Raw genomic sequence first — 15,119 nt, forward strand, 5'->3', positions numbered from 1 at the left:
CAGAAAAACAGACCCAAAGCATGATGTTTCCAACCCCATGCTTCACAGTAGGTATGGTGTTCTTTGGATGCAACTCAGCATTCTTTGTCCTCCAAACATGACGAGTTGAGTTTTTACCAAAAAGTTATATTTTGGTTTCATCTGACCATATGACATTCTCCCAATCCTCTTCTGGATCATCCAAATGCACTTCAGACGGGCCTGGACATGTACTGGCTTAAGCAGGGGGACACGTCTCGCACTACAGGATTTGAGTCCCTGGCGGCGTAGTGTGTTACTGATGGTTGGCTTTGTTACTTTGGTCCCAGCTCTCAGCAGGTCATTCACTAGGTCCCCCCGTGTGGTTCTGGGATTTTTGCTCACCGTTCTTGTGATCATTTTGACCCCACGGGGTGAGATCTTGCATGGAGCCCCAGATCGAGGGAGATTATCAGTGGTCTTGTATGTCTTCCATTTCCTAATAATTGCTCCCACAGTTGATTTCTTCAAACCAAGCTGCTTACCTGTTGCAGATTCAGTCTTCCCAGCCTGGTGCAGGTCTACAATTTTGTTTTTGGTGTCCTTTGAAAGCTCTTTGGTCTTGGCCATTGTGAAGTTTGGAGTGTGACTGTTTGAGGTTGTGGACAGGTGTCTTTTATACTGATAACAAGTTCAAACAGGTGCCATTAATACAGGTAACGAGTGGAGGACAGAGGAGCCTCTTAAAGAAGAAGTTACAGGTCTGTGAGAGCCAGAAATCTTGCTTGTTTGTAGGTGACCAAATACTTATTTTCCACCATAATTTGCAAATAAATTCATTAAAAATCCTACAATGGGATTTTCTGGATTTTTTTTCTCAATTTGTCTGTCATAGTTGACGTGTACCTATGATGAAAATTACAGGCCTCTCTCATCTTTTTAAGTGGGAGAACTTGCACAATTGGTGGCTGACTAAATACTTTTTTGCCCCACTGTATATACATATATACACACATATACATACATATATATATATACACACATATACATATACATACATATATATATATATATATATATATATACATACATACATACATACATACATACACATCCTTTTTAGAAATATATTTCCCTTTATTACTTTCCAACCCCACCATCCTTTCCCTAATTGGAGTAAACTAGTGAACAACAAGGTTTAGGCCTCTACTTCCAGCTTATACAGTCAATTTTACAATAATTCTATTTTGTTTGTGTTTACTCCTGAACTTCCTCTACCCTCAACCTCTCTGATCATTTTCATGATGTCCATCCGGTTTGCTTCTATATGCCATATATTTCTAACTGTGCTCTTTCACAAAAGCTCTCAACCTATAACCTATATACTTGTTATGCTTATTATGGACACAGTATGCTTACATTATTAGTTATCTTGTTGTTATTGCTTGTTGTTAGTTGTTATTAGTCCCATCCTTAAACTCCATTCAACACTACCCATCTATCTCTTAACACCATCCATATTGGATTTCTATTTGCCATATATGTTTCAACTGTACTGTGATGTTTTACAAAAGTTCTGAACCTTTCTATTCTCATTGTTTCTACAGATTGTAAATTGAAAATAAACATTTTTGCTAAAAGTATTATTATATTATTGATCGATTGACTATGACTTTTCAGATCACCCAGTAATGCTATCTGCAGGGTTAGCTCCAGGTAAATATTGCAATCCTTCAGCCATTCCTGGACCAGTGTCCAAAAACAAGCTACAAATGGACAGTACCAAAACAAATGATCTAATGATTCTGTGTCTTCGCAGCAAAATCTGCAGAGCTGGGAAGATTGTATCCCCCATATAAATAACATTCTATTGGTTCCAAGAATTTAATATAATAATTTAAATAGAACAATTCTAAGTTTTGCGTATCAGTTCATAAACACTATGCCATTGAATTGGTACGTCAAAAATCTCTTCCCAACTATTTTGCAATCTATATGGGACGGCTGTCAATCTTTTGGTCCTTAAATGAAACTGGTATACTTTTTTATTTATCACAGTTTTCTTTAACCAATTATGTTCTTTAATGCAAGGCCGACAGACAAGTTCCTTACTTTTTCCCCCTTCCACTTTCCTCTTCCATTTTTGTGGTAACGCTGCAATTATTTGGTTGTAAATTTGGGTAGAGCAGACATTTCCATATGTTTTTGTTAGCTGCATGTGTGGTGATGCAGTTTGTTAGGGATCCTTTCTATACTGATGCGGCGGGGGAGACTCCTCTGTGGAAGCCGAGGTGCCGATGTCACATGACAAGGGTTCCCTCTACCTAGAGATCGTAGACGTGCAAGGATCTTATCTGAGGCAGGCGCTTCAGTCTGTGGGCTGCGCAAAGTTTTGGACTGAGCATATTATTGCAGAAAAATTCCCAAACAGACACGAGTAAATCAAGCTTCTCTCATATGAAAACGAACACTGTTCCTCCCTGTCAAATGGGAATCACTGCGGGTTGCCCTGATTACCTGCCAAACTTTTCTGCTCTCTCCAAATCTTAAAAGTGCAATTTCTTCCATTTGAAGGCAAATACTTGTGTGTTTCTTATGTTAAAAATAAATGGTGTAAGACAGGAAAGAATGAAATGAAATAAATATAGAACGGAATGTGATGCTGCTCAGTTGAAATATGCATAAAAGGTTTCCTATGTGTAAATGAAGACTAAAGATAAAGCTATGGATGTAGAATGTAATGCAGGTCAACTGTGTTAGAAGTTATTCCCTGTCTTACACTATTTACTTTTAACATAAGAAACACACAAGTGTTTCCCTTCAAATGGAAGAAATTGCACTTTCACTAAATATACAGTTAAATAACGCTGACTGACACCCAATAGCTTCAGGATGCTATATCCAGTTAAATAACGCTGACTGACACCCAATAGCTTCAGGATGCTGAGCACTAATGCTAGCTTATTAGAAGTCTATGATCGTCTTGTCTGTTCCATCTCCCCTCTCCCTCCCCCCTCTCAGCAGGTTTGACCCATCCCCTCTCCCCCTCCCTCCCTCCCTCCCTCCCTCCCTCCCTCCCCCTTTCCCTCCCCCCTCTCAGCAGGTTTGACCCATCCCTCCCTCCCTCCCTTCCCCCCTCCCTCCCTCCCTCCCTCCCTCCCTCCCTTCCCCCCTCCCTCCCTCCCTCCCTCCCTCCCCCCTCTCAGCAGGTTTGACCCATCCCCTCCCTCCCTCCCTCCCTCCCTCCCTCCCTCCCCCTCTCAGCTGGTTTGACCCAACCCCTCCCTCCCTCCCTCCCTCCCTCCCTCCCTCCCTCCCCCTCTCCCTCCCTCCCCCTCTCAGCAGGTTTGACCCCTCCCTCCCTCCCTCCCTCCCCCCTCTCAGCAGGTTTGACCCATCCCCTCCCTCCCTCCCTCCCTCCCTCCCCCTCTCCCTCCCTCCCTCCCCCCTCTCAGCAGGTTTGACCCAACCCCTCCCTCCCTCCCTCCCTCCCTCCCTCCCTCCCTCCCTCCCTCCCTCCCATCCCTCTCAGCAGGTTTGACCCATCCCCACTCCTCTCCTCTCCTCTCCCTCCCTCCCTCCCTCCCTCCCTCCCTCCCTCCCTCCCTCCCATCCCTCTCAGTAGGTTTGACCCATCCCCACTCCTCTCCTCTCCCTCCCTCCCTCCCTCCCTCCCTCCCTCCCTCCCTCCCTCCCTCCCTCACTCCCTCCCTCCCTCCCCTCAGCAGGTTTGACCCATCCCCACTCCTCTCCCCTCCCTACCTCCCTCCCCCCTCTCCCTCCCCCTCTCCCTCCCCTCTCTCCCCTCCCTCCCTCCCTTCCTCCCTCCCTCCCCCCTCTCAGCCAGTTTGACCCATCCCCACTCCTCTCCCCTCCCTACCTCCCTCCCCCTCTCCCTCCCCCTCTCCCTCCCCCTCTCCCCTCCCTCCCTTCCTCCCTCCCTCCCTCCCCCCTCTCAGCCAGTTTGACCCATCCCCACTCCTCTCCCCTCCCTACCTCCCTCCCCCTCCCCCCTCTCCCTCCCCTCTCTCCCCTCCCTCCCTCCCTTTCTCCCTCCCTCCCTCCCCCCTCTCAACCAGTTTGACCCATCCCCACTCCTCTCCCTCCCTCCCTCCCTCCCTCCCTCCCTCCCTCCCTCCCTCCCTCCCTCCTCCCTGCCTCCCTCCCTCCCTCCCTCCCTCCCTCCCTCCCTCCCTCCCTCCTTCCCTCCCTCCCTCCCTGCCTCCCTCCCCCCACCTCCCTGATGAATCAGGTAAATGTAACATATTGTTTAGGACTTGAAAGGACAGTAAAGCTTCGTAATATCTTATGTCAGACAGTTTATGGATTCCTTGATCTATGGAAGCCCATTCCCGCCACACATAAAACAAAACAAAACCTTTATTCTATCTCGAAATGTCAAGATACTTAGTGTGTGTGTCTGTTTGTTTGTCAGCCCAAATGTGCTTTCGTTAATGAATAGAAAATAATCTGTAGTCCGACTACAAAGTGCATAATATCCACTTCATGGATTGTGTTAATGGTGAAGGTGCATAAAGATGGTGGCCCCCATGTACTTACCACAAATACCTTGTTTGCTAAGTTTGCCGTATTGTACAGTGCTCTCCATTACTCATTTTTTGTTTTGTCATGAACACAGTATACTTGATCCCAATTTTAGCTCCAAGGTGGTGGACCGAGTGGCGCAGCGGTCTAAGGTACTGTATTGCAGTGCTAGATGTATCCTTATAGACCCGGGTTCAATCCCTGGCTGTATCGTGATCGGGAGTCCCATAGGGTGGCGCACAGCGTTGTCCAGGTTAGGGGAGGGTTTGGCCGGGGTAGGCCGTCATTGTAAATAAGGATTTGTTCTTAACTGACTTGCCCAGTTAAATACAGTTTAAAAAGTAGATGGTGCTGATTTACTGGTACACTGAACCATGTTGCACACCGTAGTTTAAGAACTCTGTGGACCAGTAGTAAAAACAATGATGTCATATCTGAATTCGGCCATCTTTATGCACCTTGAAATTGTAACTCTGGTATGGAGTGGTTTGCTGTGTGTTGGATTCAATGTATTGGACTGTGGAGAAAGGTTGTTAAGGTAACGATATGCTATCATTGGATCATTGCCCGAGTGGCGCAGTGGTCTAAGGCACTGCATCACAGTGCTAGCTGTGCCACTAGAGATCCTGGTTCGAATCCAGGCTCTGTCGTAGCCGGCCGTGACCGGGAGACCCATGGGGGCGGCGTACAAGTCGTCCAGGGTAGGGGAGGGAATGGCCGGCAGGGATGTAGCTCAGTTGGTAGAGCATGGCGTTTGCAATGCCAGAGTTGTGGGTTCGATTCCCATGGGGGGCCAGTATGAAAAAATAATGTATGCACTCACTAACTGTAATTCGCTCTGGATAAGAGCGTCTGCTAAATGACTAAAATGTAAATGTAATTAAAGAAATCATCAGTTCAAGTGTACATGTCAAATGTGTGTGTACAGGATGGATGACTTTTATAGTTTCCTACGAGGCAGGAAAGCTCCGGAGGAGACTGTAATAGAGGTAGAGATGGAGAAAGAGAAGGTGCAAAAGTGAAGATAAATCCAGACAGTGTTGTTTTCCCTGGAATCAAGCTGTTTATTCAATACATTCCACTCGGTCAAATTACATATATTTTGTAACAACTCCCCACTTGAAGTAAATTATGGTTATGAACTTATACAACTATTGATGTTTTATGTCAATGGAAAATATATTATTTAGACAAAAAATGCAAAACTTCAGATGTTCTTCCCTGCATTAGAGTGATGAAAGTGTGCTTCCACTCATGAGTGATGACCAGCTAAGCGTCTACCAACCGTCCTACGGGGATCGCCTTGCCATTCTCACATACTGCAGGCAGAAGACTAAAAGCCTTGCCAAACGAAAATCTAAACTGTTTGACAGATTCAAATTCAAGTTAAAGGCAAAGCAGAGCCATCAGTCAACAGATCAATCGTCACAGGAAGAGAACTCAAGTGGAGAGACAAAATCAAGACCTGCTCTGTAGAACAACAGAAACATGTAGGTGGGGGGGCTCATCAATCAGAGGAAGAACATAACCTTTGTTAAGTCAGAGCCAGGCGAGGTGGGGGCACCCGCAAAGTTGATTCCCCAAGGACAGGGGAAAGAACTCAAACAAATGGCACAGAATTTATATTTTCCAAATGGAGAAAATGATAATGGAAAAATCGAAGACTTTGATGTGGATCTGACAGATTACTAAGAATAATAATATGCCATTTAGCAGACACTTTTATCCAAAGCAACTTACAGTCATGTGTGCATACATTTTTATGTATGGGTGGTCCCGGGGATCGAACCCACTACCCTGGCGTTACAAGCGCCATGCTCTACAAATTGAGCTACAGAGGACCACATTCAACTGATGACAGCATCACAGTTGGACAATTATATGAAGCCCAAAGTTTAATATAATGAGATTCTACCTGACATCACAAGGAAGGTAAGAGGCAAATGGAACTAATGGAAGGGAAGAAGCAAATGTTGCTGCTGATGACAATGAAACACTCTCCAGGTTCTCAAGACCTCCCAGATACTCATATAAGCCTTCTGCTGTTACAAGCCCTCCCAGATACTCATATAAGCATTCTGCTGTTACAAGACCTCCCAGATACTCATATAAGCATTATGCTGTTACAAGCCCTCCCAGATACTCATATTAGCATTCTGCTGTTACAAGCCCTCCCAGATACTCATAAGCATTCTGCTGTTACAAGCCCTCCCAGATACTCATATTAGCATTCTGCTGTTACAAGCCCTCCCAGATACTCATATAAGCATTCTGCTGTTACAAGCCCTCCCAGATACTCATATAAGCATTCTGCTGTTACAAGCCCTCCCAGATACTCATATAAGCATTCTGCTGTTACAAGACCTCCCAGATACTCATATAAGCATTCTGCTGTTACAAGCCCTCCCAGATACTCATATAAGCATTCTGCTGTTACAAGACCTCCCAGATACTCATATTAGCATTCTGCTGTTACAAGCCCTTCCACATTCTCATATAAGCATTCTGCTGTTACAAGACCTCCCAGATACTCATATTAGCATTCTGCTGTTACAAGCCCTTCCACATTCTCATATAAGCATTCTGCTGTTACAAGACCTCCCAGATACTCATATAAGCATTCTGCTGTTACAAGCCCTCCCAGATACTCATATAAGCATTCTGCTGTTACAAGACCTCCCAGATACTCATATAAGCGTTCTGTTGTTACAAGACCTCCCAGATACTCATATAAGCATTATGCTGTTACAAGCACTGACTCTTCACCCCCTGAGCAGGTGACCCAACACATTGACATTGTGGAGAAGGCTTTTGCAGGAGCAAGCACAGACTTATTATATACAGAGGATATGCAATCTATAATGTATGTCAATCTTATTGATGAGAGCAATATTGTCCCAGTTGGCAGTGGAGAACATCCAGGGATAGAAGACCTCAGGCTGGATGACACGTTACCTCTTGGGAGAACCTCAGACAATACGGCCAGGATAGAAGACCTCAGGCTGGATGACACGTTACCTCTTGGGAGAACCTCAGACAATACGGCCAGGATAGAAGACCTCAGGCTGGAGGACACGTTACCTCTTGAGAGAACCTCAGACAATACGGCCAGGATAGAAGACCTCAGGCTGGAGGACACGTTACCTCTTGGGAGAACCTCAGACAATACGGCCAGGATAGAAGACCTCAGGCTGGAGGACACGTTACCTCTTGGGAGAACCTCAGACAATACGGCCAGGATAGAAGACCTCAGGCTGGAGGACACGTTACCTCTTGGGAGAACCTCAGACAATACGGCCAGGATAGAAGACCTCAGGCTGGAGGACACGTTACCTCTTGGGAGAACCTCAGACAATACGGCCAGGATAGAAGACCTCAGGCTGGAGGACATGTTACCTCTTGGGAGAACCTCAGACAATACGGCCAGGATAGAAGACCTCAGGCTGGAGGACACGTTACCTCTTGGGAGAACCTCAGACAATACGGCCAGGATAGAAGACCTCAGGCTGGAGGACACGTCACCTCTTGGGAGAACCTCAGACAATACGGCCAGGATAGAAGACCTCAGGCTGGAGGTAACTTCACCTCTTGAGGGAACTACCACCAATGCAGCTAGTTGTCCACCGAGGCCAAGTACTTAAGGAACTGATCCACCATTTCTGTGATGACACTCTACTTGAAGCTGACATTCAGATCAAACTAATTCTTCCTGATGGAAAGTAGGAACATCTGAGTTCTGGGAGGAGTTTAACCACCAATGTACCATGGGTAATCATGCAAGGTGCCATTTCTTCAACACAACTTAGAGGAAAAGGAGTGGCAATGTGTAGGCCGCATTATTACAGTAGGATGGAGAAAGGAGAGATACCTACCTGTGAAGATGGCTCCAACAATATTGGAACAAGCAGCTTTTCGAGCAGTGAGTTCTGATCTTGAAGTACATAACTGAAGGGGAGCTCCTGACCTTGGAGGTCTGTCGGTCAGATTACAGCAGTGTAGATCCAGAGGAGTTGACAGAAATCCTGGATATTCACAGCTGTCCAAAGAAGGCAAAAGCAGACGACCTGGAAGAGATTCTACAGGAGTTGTTGTACTAAACTCAGAAGTTTTCAATATACTATGACAACTACCCAGACTTTAGATCTGAGATGAACAAGATTCTAGAGAGTAAAGTGTGGGTGATGGACATTGAGTAGTAGGGAGAGAGTGTCACACCTAGTTCTTGTCTTTGGATGAATAATGTGTTCACCTGTGTTCAATGGTTGAACCAATTTGGATAATACCTCTGTTGGTACAGAGGTAGTTTTATGTTTCATGGTCAGATTTAGATATGGAGTCATAACAAATTTCACCCCTGGGGGCATGGTCTCTGAAAAAAATGCATACAAAGAAATGTCTCTGTGAGTTTAAGATAGTTGGCCTTTAAACAAGGCAATGTTATTACCATGTTTGTACAAAATGGTTGTTTTAAAATGGTTGTTTTTGATTGAATAACAACAATAAGGTTGCTTTGATACTAAACACAATAGAGAGGGTTGCAAATGATTTCCATAATAGATGTACATTAGTCCTCCTTTCCCATCGATTACCATCTCACCCAGAGTTGGTCCCTTTTATTGAAGAAAGGATCCCCTTCAGGGTCATAAACTAAATGTGAGGACATACAGTTCAATTATGTCTGTTGTGGTATTTAACAGGACATTGTGTCTGTTGTGGTATTTAACAGGACATTGTGTCTGTTGTGGTATTTAACAGGACATTGTGTCTGTTGTGGTATTTAACAGGACATTGTGTCTGTTGTGGTATTTTACAGGACATTGTGTCTGTTGTGGTATTTAACAGGACATTATGTCTGTTGTGGTATTTAACAGGACATTGTGTCTGTTGTGGTATTTAACAGGACATTGTGTCTGTTGTGGTATTTAACAGGACATTGTGTCTGTTGTGGTATTTAACAGGACATTGTGTCTGTTGTGGTATTTTACAAGACATTGTGTCTGTTGTGGTATTTAACAGGACATTATGTCTGTTGTGGTATTTAACAGGACATTGTGTCTGTTTTGGTATTTAACAGGACATTGTGTCTGTTGTGGTATTTAACAGGACATTGTGTCTGTTGTGGTATTTAACAGGACATTGTGTGTGTTGTGGTATTTAACAGGACATTATGTCTGTTGTGGTATTTAACAGGACATTGTGTCTGTTGTGGTATTTAACAGGACATTGTGTCTGTTGTGGTATTTAACAGGACATTGTGTCTGTTGTGGTATTTAACTGAACTAAATATATGAACCAGACTACTGAACTAACTATATGAACCAGACTACTGAACTAACTATATGAACCGGACTACTGAACTAACTATATGAACCAGACTACTGAACTAACTATATGAACCAGACTACTGAACTAACTATATGAACCAGACTACTCAACTAACTATATGAACCAGACTACTGAACTAACTATATGAACCAGACTACTGAACTAACTATATGAACCAGACTACTCAACTAACAATATGAACCAGACTACTGAACTAACTATATGAACCAGACTACTCAACTAACTATATGAACCAGACTACTCAACTAACTATATGAACCAGACTACTCAACTAACTATATGAACCAGACTACTGAACTAACTATATGAACCAGACTACCTAACTAACTATATGAACCAGACTACTGAACTAACTATATGAACCAGACTACTGAACTAACTATATGAACCAGACTACTGAACTAAATATATGAACCAGACTACTCAACTAACCATATGAACCAGACTAATGAACAAACTATATGAACCAGACTACTGAACTAAATATATGAACCAGACTACTGAACTAACTATATGAACCAGACTACTGAACTAACTATATGAACCAGACTACTCAACTAACTATATGAACCAGACTACTGAACTAACGTGATATGAACCAGACTACTGAACTAAAAATATGAACCAGACTACTGAACTAACTATATGAACCAGACTACTCAACTAACTATATGAACCAGACTACTGAACTAACTATATGAACCAGACTACTCAACTAACCATATGAACCAGACTAATGAACTAACTATATGAACCAGACTACTGAACTAAATATATGAACCAGACTACTGAACTAACTATATGAACCAGACTACTCAACTAACTATATGAACCAGACTACTGAACTAACTATATGAACCAGACTACTCAACTAACCATATGAACCAGACTAATGAACTAACTATATGAACCAGACTACTGAACTAAATATATGAACCAGACTACTGAACTAACTATATGAACCAGACTACTGAACTAACTATATGAACCAGACTACTCAACTAACTATATGAACCAGACTACTGAACTAACTATATGAACCAGACTACTCAACTAACCATATGAATCAGACTAATGAACTAACTATATGAACCAGACTAATGAACTAACTATATGAACCAGACTACTGAACTAAATATATGAACCAGACTACTGAACTAACTATATGAACCAGACTACTGAACTAACAATATGAACCAGACTACTGAACTAACTATATGAACCAGACTACTGAACTAAATATATAAACCAGACTACTGAACTAACTATATTAACCAGACTACTGAACTAACTATATGACCCAGACTACTCAACTAACCATATGAACCAGACTAATGAACTAACTATATGAACCAGACCACTGAACTAAATATATGAACCAGACTACTGAACTAACTATATGAACCAGACTACTCAACTAACCATATGAACCAGACTAATGAACTAACTATATGAACCAGACCACTGAACTAACTATATGAACCAGACTACTCAACTAACTATATGAACCAGACTACTGAACTAACTATATGAACCAGACTACTCAACTAACCATATGAACCAGACTAATGAACTAACTATATGAACCAGACTAATGAACTAACTATATGAACCAGACTACTGAACTAAATATATGAACCAGACTACTGAACTAACTATATGAACCAGACTACTCAACTAACTATATGAACCAGACTACTGAACTAACTATATGAACCAGACTACTGAACTAACAATATGAACCAGACTACTGAACTAACTATATGAACCAGACTACTGAACTAAATATATAAACCAGACTACTGAACGAACAATATGAACCAGACTACTGAACTAACTATATGAACCAGCCTACTGAACTAAATATATAAACCAGACTACTGAACTAACTATTTGAACCAGACTACTCAACTAACTATATGAACCAGACTACTGAAGTAACAATATGAACCAGACTACTGAACTAACTATATGAACCAGACTACTGAACTAACTATATGAACCAGACTACTCAACTAACCATATGAACCAGACTAATGAACTAACTATATGAACCAGACTACTGAACTAAATATATGAACCAGACTACTGAACTAACTATATGAACCAGACTACTGAACTAACTATATGAACCAGACTACTCAACTAACTATATGAACCAGACTACTGAACTAACTATATGAACCAGACTACTCAACTAACTATATGAACCAGACTTCTGAACTAAATATATGAACCAGACTACTCAGCTAACTATATGAACCAGACTTCTGAACTAACTATATGAACCAGACTACTGAACTAACTATATGAACCAGACTACTCAACTAACTATATGAACCAGACTACTGAACTAACTATATGAACCAGACTACTGAACTAACTATATGAACCAGACTACTGAACTAACTATATGAACCAGACTACTCAACTAACTATATGAACCAGACTACTCAACTAACCATATGAACCAGACTAATGAACTAACTATATGAACCGGACTACTGAACTAACTATATGAACCAGACTACTGAACTAACTATATGAACCAGACTACTCAACTAACCATATGAACCAGACTACTCAACTAACTATATGAACCAGACTACTGAACTAACTATATGAACCAGACTACTGAACTAACTATATGAACCAGACTACTCAACTAACTATATGAACCAGACTACTCAACTAACTATATGAACCAGACTACTGAACTAACTATATGAATCAGACTACTCAACTAACTATATGAACCAGACTTCTGAACTAACTATATGAACCAGACTACTGAACTAACTATATGAACCAGACTACTGAACTAACTATATGAACCAGACTACTGAACTAACAATATGAACCAGACTACTGAACTAACTATATGAACCAGACTACTCAACTAACTATATGAACCAGACTACTGAACTAACTATATGAACCAGACTACTCAACTAACCATATGAACCAGACTAATGAACTAACTATATGAACCAGACTACTGAACTAAATATATGAACCAGACTACTGAACTAACTATATGAACCAGACTACTCAACTAACTATATGAACCAGACTACTGAACTAACTATATGAACCAGACTACTCAACTAACTATATGAACCAGACTACTGAACTAACTATATGAACCAGACTACTGAACTAACTATATGAACCAGACTACTCAACTAACAATATGAACCAGACTACTGAACTAACTATATGAACCAGACAACTCAACTAACTATATGAACCAGACTACTCAACTAACTATATGAACCAGACTACTCAACTAACTATATGAACCAGACTACTGAACTAACTATATGAACCAGACTACCTAACTAACTATATGAACCAGACTACTGAACTAACTATATGAACCAGACTACTGAACTAACTATATGAACCAGACTACTGAACTAAATATATGAACCAGACTACTCAACTAACCATATGAACCAGACTAATGAACAAACTATATGAACCAGACTACTGAACTAAATATATGAACCAGACTACTGAACTAACTATATGAACCAGACTACTGAACTAACTATATGAACCAGACTACTCAACTAACTATATGAACCAGACTACTGAACTAACGATATGAACCAGACTACTGAACTAAAAATATGAACCAGACTACTGAACTAACTATATGAACCAGACTACTCAACTAACTATATGAACCAGACTACTGAACTAACTATATGAACCAGACTACTCAACTAACCATATGAACCAGACTAATGAACTAATTATATGAACCAGACTACTGAACTAAATATATGAACCAGACTACTGAACTAACTATATGAACCAGACTACTCAACTAACTATATGAACCAGACTACTGAACTAACTATATGAACCAGACTACTCAACTAACCATATGAACCAGACTAATGAACTAACTATATGAACCAGACTACTGAACTAAATATATGAACCAGACTACTGAACTAACTATATGAACCAGACTACTGAACTAACTATATGAACCAGACTACTCAACTAACTATATGAACCAGACTACTGAACTAACTATATGAACCAGACTACTCAACTAACCATATGAATCAGACTAATGAACTAACTATATGAACCAGACTAATGAACTAACTATATGAACCAGACTACTGAACTAAATATATGAACCAGACTACTGAACTAACTATATGAACCAGACTACTGAACTAACAATATGAACCAGACTACTGAACTAACTATATGAACCAGACTACTGAACTAAATATATAAACCAGACTACTGAACTAACTATATTAACCAGACTACTGAACTAACTATATGACCCAGACTACTCAACTAACCATATGAACCAGACTAATGAACTAACTATATGAACCAGACCACTGAACTAAATATATGAACCAGACTACTGAACTAACTATATGAACCAGACTACTCAACTAACCATATGAACCAGACTAATGAACTAACTATATGAACCAGACCACTGAACTAACTATATGAACCAGACTACTCAACTAACTATATGAACCAGACTACTGAACTAACTATATGAACCAGACTACTCAACTAACCATATGAACCAGACTAATGAACTAACTATATGAACCAGACTAATGAACTAACTATATGAACCAGACTACTGAACTAAATATATGAACCAGACTACTGAACTAACTATATGAACCAGACTACTCAACTAACTATATGAACCAGACTACTGAACTAACTATATGAACCAGACTACTGAACTAACAATATGAACCAGACTACTGAACTAACTATATGAACCAGACTACTGAACTAAATATATAAACCAGACTACTGAACGAACAATATGAACCAGACTACTGAACTAACTATATGAACCAGCCTACTGAACTAAATATATAAACCAGACTACTGAACTAACTATTTGAACCAGACTACTCAACTAACTATATGAACCAGACTACTGAAGTAACAATATGAACCAGACTACTGAACTAACTATATGAACCAGACTACTGAACTAACTATATGAACCAGACTACTGAACTAACTATATGAACCAGACTACTCAACTAACTATATGAACCAGACTACTGAACTAACTATATGAACCAGACTACTCAACTAACCATATGAACCAGACTAATGAACTAACTATATGAACCAGACTACTGAACTAAATATATGAACCAGACTACTGAACTAACTATATGAACCAGACTACTGAACTAACTATATGAACCAGACTACTCAACTAACTATATGAACCAGACTACTGAACTAAC

This window comes from Coregonus clupeaformis, unplaced genomic scaffold (assembly GCF_020615455.1).
Source record: "Coregonus clupeaformis isolate EN_2021a unplaced genomic scaffold, ASM2061545v1 scaf0017, whole genome shotgun sequence".
In the NCBI taxonomy this organism is placed as follows: domain Eukaryota; kingdom Metazoa; phylum Chordata; class Actinopteri; order Salmoniformes; family Salmonidae; genus Coregonus; species Coregonus clupeaformis.